Raw genomic sequence first — 13,538 nt, 5'->3', positions numbered from 1 at the left:
AAATACATTACTTTAATTTTGACACCTCGAAAAAAAAATCCAATACTAGTAAATAAGTCATAAGAAAAATGAGGGTTTGCAAAAGTTCGTTGACATGCATGAGTTCATATTACATAACAATACGGGATGACTAAAAAGGTCAAAGGGATGACCATTTGAGTCATTCTTTAAAAATTTTCATTGAGTTTTCACAATAAGCAGATACAATATATGACTAGTATGATGATCAATTAGTCAATTACATAAGGTTGTGATTGCGCTATTGATAATTGTCAAACGGTGTATGTGTCTGCAGCTAGTAGTATATGTTAATGTAACTTGTCATATTATGTTATTAATGTAATACTTGTCATATGTGTTGACAATAATCAGTTGTTCAACGCGGATGATACAAAATGGAAATCTCTCCTTTCTAATTTTCTATGGCAAAGGCGAGTGACGTGTATTCGTTGCATATGCTGGAATCCATTGATGCTTAATTTTAAGATAAAAGTTATTAACTTATAAATTTTTCAAATTCTTTCTTTTTTAATGTTAACCTATAAACAGTAGGGCTGTCAATAGGTAGTGTCGGGTTGGGTCCGTGTCGGGTTAAGGTATATGTCGTATCGCAAGATCCAAACTCAAACCATTTAATAATCATGTCAAAAATTTAAACTCAAAACCAACCTATTTATTAAATGGGTTGCTTGTTTCCAACTCGCTTAACTCATTTAATAAATAGGTTGTGTCGCGTTTGATAAAATAACTCATTTAAGGGTTAATAATTCGACTCATTTAACTAAAAAAATGCATAAATTAATTAAATTCACTAAAAACTCCACAATGCGAATAATATAAATAATTATATATAATTCATAAGTAATTAAAGCCAATAATTATGAAGTAAAATATTTCAAATTGTCTAATCCTATGATCAAATACTCCCAACGTCTAAAATTTCAAGAAGTATAGCATAATTGGGTTATACTGGTTCACTTCGTGTTAGCCCGTGGCTGACCCATTTATTAAATGGGTCATGGCGGGTTGACCCATGGCCGACCCGCTTTTTAATCGTGAGGGTTCAACCCGCTTTATTTTATGCGGATTTCGAGTCGTATTATCGGGTCGTGTCGGAATTGACAGCCCTACTATAAATTATTAGAATTCCTTTCTTTTATGATAAAATTTGTTAACTTAGTAACAATCAAAATTCTTTTCTGTTTAGATATAGAGATCAAACTTTATGGTAAGATCACTTTGGAAGGATCAATTTTTTTTTTTTTGTTTGGTAACGTTTTTTCTGACACTTTAAATATAAATAATCTAACTTTGTGATGTACTCACGAGAAATGTTAATGACTTTTTCTTTTAGCTTTAATTTTTTTTATTATTATTATTGACTTTCTCTTTTAGCTTTATTATTATTATTATTATTTTTATCCTAGCTCATATGTCAAGTCTCTCTTTCTCTTCTTCTTTTCCCAAGTCAATCAACTAAACCCTTTGAATTACATCTTGAATACAATGTGCTAGAAGTACACATATGATGCAGTCGTAGTGGAATATTACATGTACAAATTTTGTATTTTCAAAAAGTTTTACTAAATAGTTACACATTAAAAGTAAAAAGTAAAGATCTCATAACTAGGTATCGTAAATATGAAATTAACAAAATTCGAGATATTGTAAGTTTTAGTGATCATATACATAAAGTGTTTGAATATTCAATTATAGATTGTAAATGATTATCGTCTTTAAAGATGTCTACTAGACTACTACTAGCATGACCATCTTATCGTCATAAAAAAGAACAATTACTCTATACAGTAAACGACAAAACAATTGTGAGTGACCATCGTTACTACTTACTGAACTAAACAATTCCGATACATGTTGAGTGCGAATTATTGCACCTATGTTCCAACACATATTTTAACGCCTTGATCAATAAATTTTGGTCCTTCATGAGAAGAATTATTTAACTGTAGTACGTGTGGTTTATAATTGATTGCATCTCCTAACATATTTGCCATCTCATGTTCAAATGTAAATAGTAAATAGTGAAATCCTTTTGGTGGAGCTTATCAGATATTCTTAGCGAAACAGAAGTAGTTTAGGGCTTTAGGCATTTGAGAAGAAGCAAATTAAGGCCATAATTAACAGAATCTCCTCCTTTTGACTCTTTCCTTCTTTCCTTCCTCCCCAAAAACGAAACAAGATTACTAAGGCTTTTTTGTTTTGATTTTGAGAAGATTACTAATGCTTAATTAACACTAATCAATTTTCTATCTAGAATATATATATATATATATATATATATATATATATATATGATTAAGGTTTACAATAATCCACAATGGTACTATGTTAGAAATCCAAGTTGTGTGATTGAGGTTTAGTCTTAAGTTGTTTGGACGGAATCAAGTGTTAAATTAAAATTTCAGAGGTTACGTAAATATATAAGCTAGTTGCATAGACATAATAATAAGCTGAATTATATGTGTTAACGAGTTAATTAAACTATAGAAACCATTGACTTGTACTATATGTCTTATCTCTCTCAACTAAAAATATTAGTAAATAAGTCATAAGAAAAACATGAACTTGTAAAAATCCGTTGACATGCTTGAGTTGATATTAAAACAATACGAGATGACTGAAAACGTCGAAGGGGATGACCATTTGAGTCATTTTTTCTAATTTTTATTGAATTTTCACGCTAAGTAGAGATAATATGACTAATTTGATGATCACATAACCTAGGGGTTGTGATTGGGGTGTCGTACATATATACTGAAGTGTCAAACCATTGGTATGTGATTCAAGGTGTATGTACTTGTTGATGGGTAGTAGTAATTAATGTAAACGAAATTACCAGGTGTTTTATTCAAAGATTACTAATGCTTGACACTAATATATATTAGGGCGGCTTTCAAGTGCTACATGTTCGAGGTTTCATCTCAAAAGAAAAACAACATAAAAGGTTTTACAGTGTTAGAAGTCCAAATATGTGTGATCTAGTGTACATTTTAGTTAAATTTAGCCGGAAATATATCAAGTGTTGAATTTGAATCTAATAGCTGTAGGTTACACTAAAGATGCATTAAAAGTACTAATATGCAAAATTATACACGTTAACAAGTTAAATTATTGTACCATTGACTTCAATTACATGTCTTATCTCTCTCAAATATATTACTTTAATTATTTGTCACGTTTAAGAAAAAACAATATTAGTAAATAAGTCATAAGAAAAACAAAGATTTGTAAAAGTTAGTTGACATGCCTGAGTTGATATTAAAGACCAAGCAAAACATACGTAGATATAATTCATATAAACCACAGCAAACATAAATCCGAAGCATAATATGTTCTCATTAAACAGTAACCTAAAGAAATTGGCTAAACGGAGCTCCAGGGCACAAAAGAACCTAAACATCAGTTGAGGGCAGATTCGGCCCCCAATACCGGCCCAGATCCACCTTCGACCACAGAGCCAACCACAGATCCATCCAACTCCGTAAAACCACCCTCGACCACAGATCTACCCAACTCCGGCCCAGATCCACCCTTGACCACAGAGCCAACCACAGATCCATCCAACTCCGTAAAACTACCCTCGACCACAGAGCCAACAACAAATCCACCCAACTTCGGACCAGATCCAACCTCGACCACAAATCCACCCAGGTCTCGGCCTCGTCCTCTCACGTTTCCCCCACCTCGTCCTCTGACATTTCCGCCTCGAGCATTTCCAGCTTGGCCCCGTCCTCCCACGTTTCCCCCACCTTGTCCTCCGACATTTCCACCTCGATCATTTCCAACTTGGCCTCGTCCTCCCACGTTTCCCCCACCTCATCCTCCGACATTTCCGCCTCGAGCATTTCCAGCTTGGCCCCGTCCTCCCACGTTTCCCCCACCTCGTCCTCCGACATTTCCGCCTCGAGCATTTCCAGCTTGGCCCCGTCCTTCCACGTTTCCCCCACCTCGTCCTCCCACGTTTCCCCCACCTCATCCTCCGACATTTCCTCCTCGAGCATTTCCAGCTTGGCCCCGTCCTCCCACGTTTCCCCCACCTCGTCCTCCCACGTTTCCCCTACCTCGTCCTCCGACATTTCCGCCTCGAGCATTTCCAGCTTGGCCCCGTCCTCCCACGTTTCCCCAACCTCGTCCTCCGACATTTCCGCCTCGAGCATTTCCAGCTTGGCCCCGTCCTCCCACGATTCCCCCACCTCGTCCTCCCACGTTTCCCCCACCTCGTCCTCCGACATTTCCGCCTCGATCATTTCCAGCTTGGCCCCGTCCTCCCACGTTTCCCCCTCGAGTATTTCCAGATTGGCCCCGAGAATCTCTAGCAAGCAAATGGCGGGTAGAACGATCAAACCTAGGTGGTGGTATAACCATTTTCCCGCACTTTTTGGGTCCAGCCATTTTTTCTCTGTTAACTTTCCCCAAGATCTAGATTTAGGGTTTCCTCAATTGCAATGCTATCCTTTATATAGCAGTCCCGACGCTCACCCATTTTGCAATTACCATTGTAACCAAAGGTTATTACCAAATTGCCATTAATCTACTTTTACTGGTGCAGTATAGTAACATTTTAACCTCATATTGCTTTTTTACTGGTGCAAAGGCTATATAAAATATAAAAAATAAAAGTAAAAAAGGATTATGTTAAAAATCAAGAGAACTTTAACTACGCATACAAATCTAGAACTATTGATACAAACAAGGTGTTGGGGCTCTGACCCAATATGCAACTTACCTTTTTACTGTTTTTCATTTGTTATATTGCAGTAAGTTCTCAGGTTAATTTGTTGTGAGTCAGCAGTAGCTGGATCCTTATCTGAAAATGGACAGCTGTCCATTTTCTTTTCCTTCTAGTTTCTAGCTATATGTACTGGGCTGAGGCTCTTTTGAAATGGTCGATGAATACAACAACTTACTTTTCATTCCACTGCAATTACTCTTTTTCTTATTTTCCTATCACTTTGGGGTCCAGACCCATATTATCTGGTATCAGAGCTTCACGCTCATGGGACCGTCGCGTAAGGGTGGCACCAATCCTCAGTCGTTGAAGGAACTTTCGGCTGCTGAGATGGATTATTTGGCACAACAAGCGGTGGCCGAGGCTCAACTTCAGGCGGTGCGCGACTCAGTTGATGAAATTCGAGCCGCTCAAGCTTTGATCCGCTCTGAAAATGCTGACATTCATGCTCAGAATGCAGAATTCCGCTCTCAGCTACTAGAAGAGCTTCGACCTCTCAGAACCCGCTCTGACTCTATTCCAGTCTCTCCAAACCCGCTGCCTCCCAGCTCTCTCCCGGCCTCTGATCTGGCAAATTTGAGGGTTTCATTCTCAAAACCAATTTATCCTTAAGGGTTGGGAGTCTTAAGCATCATTCCAGCGGAAGTCTCTTCAGGTATACTCGTTCCTTCTGCAGCTCCTGCTATGCCCATTTCTAGTCTTCCTGCTACTACTCATGTTAGATCTGGAGCTAGTAGTACTCGTATACAAAATGGTAAAGTGGTTGCTACTGGTGGCAGTCCCATTGTTGTTAGTGATATGTCATGTAGGGAAAGATTGTTGAATGATGCATTTCAATCTAGAGATAGAGTTGAAGGGTATGATTACGGTGGATTTCCATATCAATCTCATTATTATCAACATACTGTGGTTCCTAATCATTATACTAATGTGCCAGCTTATAATCCACAATTTGTTCATGGCTTACCTACATCATCTATGCATTATGTCCATGGAAACTCTGTATTTGGGGGTCCCTTACAGCAAGGCCAGTCTAGTCACTCTTCAGCTGTACCTCCATGGCAACTATCCTTGAGCACACCCAACTATCAGGAGCAGAATGTTAGGCCTACGTTACCGTTTGCCGTGAATCATTACCTTACATCACAGATGTCTACTCAGTCCATTCCATCTTATGCACCACCAACATACTCCACAATTCCATCTTCTTATACTCGCTTCCAGCAACCACAGCTCTACCAAGCACCGTAACCACAGTACCCTTACTGTCAAAATCAATTTCACGGGGGTCCCTTGCCGCAAGGACCTCAATTTCAAGGTCACTCTGAGATGGATCCTAATCTTCTAACTATGAGACAAATGAGGTTGGAGTTTCAAACATTTGGTGATGGTGATCCATTACAATGGCTTAATAAGGCGGAGTAATATTTTGAGTTGTACCAAATTCCGGAGGACAAAAAAGTTTCCATTGCAGCTATGCATCTTACTGATGAGTCAGCTGATGTTTGGCACTTGTTTAGACACCAATATCCTGGAAATTGGCGTGGCTTTGCTGATCTCTTAATGCGGGAATTTGGTTCATAACTAAGCTGATTATCAGTCTGCCTTAATTAGATTGAATCAAACTGGGTCAGTGAGTGAGTTTAAATCGCAGTTTAACAAGTATGCAAGAAGAGCTCCAGGTTTTTCAGATGACATTTTGCTCGCCTGTTTCTTGGGAGGACTCAAGGAAGACATTCAGGTTGATGTGAGAGCCATGAGACCAACTTCTTTGTACTAGGCTTATGAGTTGGCCATGATATTTGAAGAAAGACATGCTGGTCATAGAAGTACGAGGTCCTTTTCACAAATATCTCAATTCTCAAACCCTACTGTTGCACATAGAATTCCAATTTTACCTCATTCTACATCAAGGGCTGCCCATACATCAACATTGAGGCCTCCTCCTTCTCAACCTGTACGATCTAATTTGCAAGCTAGTAGTAGCTCAGACAGAAAATGGACTCAAAATGATTACCATGAAAGAAGAGCTAGGGGACTTTGTTTTTTCTGTGATGAACCTTATAAGGGAGGCCATGTATGTAAACAAACACCTGGTCAAGGACGAGCATTGTTGATTGAAGGCATCCCTGAGGAAGAAATAGTTGATTCCCATCTGGACCCTGCTGAAAGTGATTCCAATGAAATACGTGGAGACGGTACGAATGAGGAGACAGCCACCTTACATGTGATCAACTGTGTTGATAACCCAATGACTATGCAACTCAAGGGGATTTTTAACAAAAAGGAAGTCCATGTTCTCATTGATGGGGGGCTACTCATTCATTTATCCACCCAAGTTTGTTGCAAGAAGGTAATATCACGGTTGATTATAGTAGTTCTTTGCAGGTTGTGGTTGCTTATGGATCAAAGGTACAATCAGCCGGGAAATTACAAATTTAGTTACAATTACAAGACACTCTGGTAGACACTGAAGTGTTTGTTCTTCCTGTTAATGGTTGTGAAATTTTGTTGGGTGCTTCTTGGTTGAGAACCTTGGGTGATATAATTTGGAATTTTGAAAAAATGTCAATGAAATTCACTTTACTTGGGAAATCATACCTTCTACAGGGTATTCTAGCTGGTGAACTGTCAATGGTGAGTTCTGCAACTATGACCAGATTGTTAAAGCAAGAAAAAGAGGCTATGTTTATTGAACTATTAGCCATTTCAGCTACTGATAACCTAAGGTTGAAGGATGTTCACCCCGCTGTGGTTTCTTTAATTGATGACTTTGCTACACTTTTTGAAAATCCAACCGGATTACCTCCTCATCGATTTCATGATCACAGAATAGAGTTACTTCCAGGTTCTATTCCTGTTAGTGTAAGGCCTTATCGATATCCACAGTTTCAAAAAAATGAGGTGGAAAAAATCTGTGCGGAACTTCTAGCAGGAAGAGAGATACAACCAAGTACTAGTCCTTTCTCTTCTCCAGTAATTTTGGTTAAAAAGAAGGATGGCAGCAACAGGATGTGTGTTGATTATAGGTCTCTCAATGCAGTAACAGTCAAGGATAAGTTCCCCATACCAATTGTGGATGAGTTATTAGATGAGCTGCATGGTTCAGTGTACTTCAGTATATTGGATTTGAGGTCAGGGTACCATCAGATACGAATGCATCCGGCTGATGTCCACAAAACAGCTTTTCAGACTCACCAAGGGCACTACGAGTTCCTCGTGATGCCGTTTGGTCTCACCAATGCTCCCTCCACTTTTCAATCCTTGATGAATGATATATTCAAGGAACACTTGCGGAAATTTGTCCTCGTGTTTTTTGATGACATTCTTATTTACAGTAAATCCATTGAAGAGCATCTGAAACATTTAACTATGGTTTTTTCCATATTGCAGAAACATCAGTTAAAGGTTAAGATGAGCAAGTGTACATTTGGAGCTACAAGTGTGGAATACCTTGGGCATGTGATTTCAGCAAAAGGGGTGGCAGTTGATCCAAAAAAAATTGAAGCAATCAAGAATTGGAAGAGACCTATGACTCTAAAGGGATTACGTGGTTTCTTAGGCATGGCTGGGTATTACAGAAAGTACGTGAAGAATTTCGGAATCATTGCAAAGGCTATGACAAACATGCTCAAGAAGGACAATTTTGTTTGGACCTCTGAGGCTGAAAAGTCTTTTGAAGAGCTTAAGGTAGCTTTATGTTCAACACCGGTGTTAGCTTTACCCGATTTCATAAAAAAATTTGATGTTGAGTGTGATGCTTCAGGCCTTGGGATTGGAGTAGTTCTTTCTCAAGATGGTCACCCCATAGCATATCTCAGTAAAGCTCTAGCCCCCAAGCATTTAGCATTGAGTGTTTATGATAAGGAGATGCTAGCAATTGTTTTTGCAGTTGAGCACTGGCGACCTTATTTGTTGGGACATCCATTCAGGATCATTACCGATCACCGGACTATTCAATATTTTTTGAATCAGCGAATTACCACCCATGTACAACAAAAGTGGCTATTAAAGTTACTTGGGTATGACTATAGCATTGCTTTCAAACCTGGTAATACTAATGTTGTCCCTGATGCTCTATCAAGACAAGGTGAGTTAAACTCTCTTATCGGAATTTCTAGTCCTGTGTTTACATTCATGAGGGAAATATCTACCTTGTGCAAAAATCACTCTGAGACTTGCAAGTTGATGGAAGGCATCGACCAGGGAACTATGACTTCTAAAAACTTCACTGTGGTTAATGGTCAGTTGCTTTATAAGAAGAGAGTTTTTGTCCCTGATGCTGATGGGTGGAGGTTGAAAATTATCGAGGAGTTACACTATGGTAAGAGTGGGGGACACTCAGGTTGGTTAAGGACCTACAAAAGGGTTTCTAGAAGTTTTCTATGGCCTGGAATCAAAAGGCAAGTAAAGAAATTTGTTTCTGAATGTTTAATTTGTCAGCAAGTTCACTATGAGACGATTTCACCTCCCGGATTGCTACAACCTAACCCGATTCCCGTTGGTTTTTAGACTGATATTTCGATGGACTTCATTGATGGCCTTCCTCACAGTGCAGGTAAGACTTCCATTATGGTAGTTGTTGATAGACTTACTAAATATGCACATTTTATTGCTCTCAAGCACCCTTATACTACTAGAAGTGTGGCTGAATTATTTGTTCAAGAGGTTTTTAGACTTCATGGAATGCCTGATAGTATTATCAGTGATAGAGACCCTATATTTCTGAGTGCATTTTGGAAAAATTTCTTTGAGCTACAAGGTTCCAAGTTATGTATGAGCACTGCATACCATCCCCAAACGGATGGTCAAACTGAATGTTTAAATAGGGTCCTGGAACAGTATTTAAGGTGCGTGATATGGAAAAGTCAATGTTTTATTGGACTAGCCCACACACCATAGAATTTGCCAATTTGGAAGAGTCCGAAGTCCAAAGTCCAAACGATTCAAACCAAGGTTTTTTTATATACAAATTTGTTGCTGCCCTTCCTAACCAAGGTGGGCATTTGCCCAACTCAAGAAAAAATGCCACCTATATCTTGACCTAACCATGGTTAATATTTTGTCATTTCCCTAAGAATAAATAATAAAAGAACAGAGGATGAACAAATTTAATATTGCAACCTATCTAAATTCCAGCATGCAACATAAACCATAAAAACTAAGCTTTGAAAATCCATAATTAAACACGAAATAGTAGGCTTGAAAAACCCCTGATAAATTTATGTTTTTTTTTTTTTTTGAAAGAAGGGCTGGTGCAGCTGCCCTCAAGCCTTGATTAATTAAACTGTTGAATACAAGGGGGGGGGGACATTGAGCCTAAACCCCTGATTACAATAAGCAACTAGAGTATGTCCTGAAATAATATCAGGAAACTCTACACAATACCTGTATCCTAACAAGCACCAACTAGCAAAGAGCGCTCTATTGGCTGCTCTATTTGCTTTGAAATAGCAGTGACATAACGGAAAGATAACTCGATAATCATTTTAAATTTATGTTAATTAGTTACACTATCTTTTTTCAATAATCATCTTAGATTTTTTTTTTTTGAACAATGTCAAGTTTATTTTGTGGTAAATAAATAATTATAGGAGCAATAACTCATCTTTAATGCTCCCAAAAATTTTCTTTTATGAGTAGGGTTAATGAAAGAGATTTACTTGGTAAATTTTACTGATTAAAAAGCAAATAGGTGGTGTAAAGATGTGAGAGGTTAAATGAGTAAATATGGAGGTCCCAATAGAAAAACTCTAATCCATTTAGTTTTGCTGGGTTATGATTTATGAAGATGAAAAAAGACAAAAAAGATTAGATTTTGATGGGTTTGGTTTGCTAGTCTCGGTAAAGTAAGAAGAAGGAGAAAGCTTTGAATTTTTTTTGGGTTCCGTTTTCTCTTTCATCATTATTATGTTTATTTTAAAAAAGAGTTTTATACAGTTAACTAGGACCCTTCTCGTAAGAGATACTACATGCCAAACACACCCTATGGGTGTGAATAACTACTTAGGCAGTTATTTCACAAAATGTGGAGAAAACTGCTCCACCTTTTTTTTTTTTGTTTGTTAAATTTCTTTATATTTTGTGAATTTGCCTTTTTGTCCTTCTCGAATATTTCAGTTCAAAGGTTTTTTAATATTTGAGGGATAATATATGAGGAAAAAAAAAATCTCTCTCTCTCTCTCTCTCTCTCTCTCTCTCTCTCTCTCTCTCTCTCTCTCTCTCTCTCTCTCTCTCTCTCTCTCTCTCTCTCTCACACCCTAAAGCTTGTGGCGGCGAAGGCATCTCTAACCCTGGTCCAGTGGCTCTCCGACGTCTCCCTGACGGCGTGGGGATGTTGCCGGATGGGTGACACATAGTCTAGCCCTATGGGATCTTTGCTTGTGATTTTGATGGTGGTAGCTGTACCTATTCGGATCGAGGCAGCTTGGGGCTGGAGGTTCATGACGAGGAGGTGGCTGGTTTTCATTCCTGATGGCGGCGGCTGGGTTTTCGCTCCAGACGACGGCGATTGTGCGGCCCGTGTTGGTTTCGGGAGGATTCGAACTATGGTGCAGATCGTACCTCTCTTCTGGGCTGGGCGCGTGATCAGAGGCGATGGCGTCAGGCGGCGAGGAAGTCGGAAGGCGTTCCCGTCGGGCGGCGATGGCGTCGTGGACCTCGAAGACTCTGCGCTGTGGAGAGATGATGGGTTGGGCTTCACTGTTGGGCCTTGGCTGAATATCCATCTTAGGCTTTCAGGGTTTCTACTTTGGGCTAGGGTGTTTTTGCCCTAGGCCCATCCCTATGTTTTTAGTTTATCTATTTACAATAATTTCCTTGTATTAGGAAGCTAAGCATTTATTGCACTCTATGTACCTCTAGCGCTTCTGGAGTAGTACCGAAGGAGGATCTCGCTATATCTACGTTTTTTACTTGTCTAATGAGTGGGTCTATATGTATGTATCATTGTGGGTACTACCGTTATCTTCTTGTTTGTTTGTATATGACAGCGGAATAGTATGTAACGGCCTATTCTGGCTTGTGACGACTATATATATTGGCACCTCTTTTTTGGGTGGATTAAATTTTTTTTTTTTTAGGGATAATTTGGTAAAATATTTCTGTTTTGGTTAACAAGCTCTATTCTCTTAATAATAGTATAGATATATATATATATATATATATATATATTTTGGTCATTTTAAGAGATCACTTGTGGGACTTGCTTTTTGATCACTTATAGACATTTCGACCGTTCAGTTTTAAGGTCCTTATGAGTAGATTAGTTCTGTAAATTTTTAGTCAAATTGAGGATCGTTAAGGTACTGAACTAGATCAAATCAATGGACGAACCGAATCTATCCAACATGAACTATTCATTTTTAGAAACGTAAATCAAGATTATGAATGACTTAATAATCATCAATTTGGCTGAAAATATGCAGAAGTAATCTACACATTGGAACCTTAAAATTGAACGACTAATGAACTGAAATGTGATCGGAAAGTGGGTCCCACAATGGATACCTTAAAATGACGAAAAAAGAGAGATCTATTACCGGAAGACGCTCTATAGTTAACTATGGTTACTTTATTGATAAAAAAAACAAAAAAAAACTATAGTTACTTCTACAGGACATTTGACATTAATTTTGAAGGTGAAAATTAGGGTGGGCAGCAAATTATATCCAGTTTTTATAACATTGGAATTTTGGCAGGTACTTATTTCCTTCATTTATTGGTGTTTATTAAATTTCTAATAATGTGGGTCGTAATACTAATTTTAGTGGAAACCCTAGTTTTGCTTTTCAAACATAATTTTAATGGTTTCGAATTATGATTTATTTGTCATCGATTAGACACTCTTTTCTTTTGCAGTCACTAGGTACGGAAGAATAGGAAACGTCATAATCAGGTTGGTACTGAACCTTCAAGTTTCCTCAGATTGCCGAGAACGGAATTCTTGTGGGATTTCTATTCGTAGATGGAAACCAATGCCTTCCAGTCAGGTTAAACGGGGTGTATTCCATGCACCGTCAGTGCATGGGTGCTTGCAACATGAATGATTATAATTTTTTTGATATTAAAATATATAAAGGAGTAGATTAAATGAGCGGCTGTTATTTTTTTAGAGATTAAAATAACCGACAGTGCACTTGCACTATTGGTGCATACAATCGTCTCCAGGTTTAGCTTCTAATATAGAAGATATAAAACGAAGGAAATTAACGAGACCGAAACCAAACTGCAAATTTTATTCAAATGATAGTTTGAATTAATAGATTATATTATGAAAATGAATGTCTTAATTGAAATTTATATTTGTTATTCATTCTTAGCAACCCGAGGGCAGTAATGTCAAGTCGTCTAAGGAACTGACCGGCTTCACGGTGAAACTTAGTGGGAGATATGTCAACTGCTTTTCAAGGCATCTCACAGTAATCTGAAAATCGACCTAATGGCTATATTTCTGTTGCCATGCCTTGCTTGATTTTTCTTGATCCCAATACAGGTCTTAAGTTAGGGGCTCTGAGCGGTCGAACCCAACTGGTTGCTGGTATAACAAACTCTTTGAGTTGTAACGTTTGTAGGTTCATGGACCTTTCATTTGCCTTGTCCTTCCTTCTTTCTTTGTAAAAGTTTCAGATTAGTGTTCTACTGAAAAGATGGTATTTATGGCTAAACCAAGTCGCTGCCAAGTACGTACGTACCAGCTAATTGGGGGAATGGTACCATGACGCATTGATGCATGCCACATTTAATTTTACTAGATATACCAAAGGCAAACTAGCTAGCCTTTTCCTGT

Source organism: Rosa chinensis, chromosome 7 (assembly GCF_002994745.2).
Source record: "Rosa chinensis cultivar Old Blush chromosome 7, RchiOBHm-V2, whole genome shotgun sequence".
NCBI lineage: Eukaryota > Viridiplantae > Streptophyta > Magnoliopsida > Rosales > Rosaceae > Rosa > Rosa chinensis.
This window is presented reverse-complemented; position numbering follows the sequence as displayed.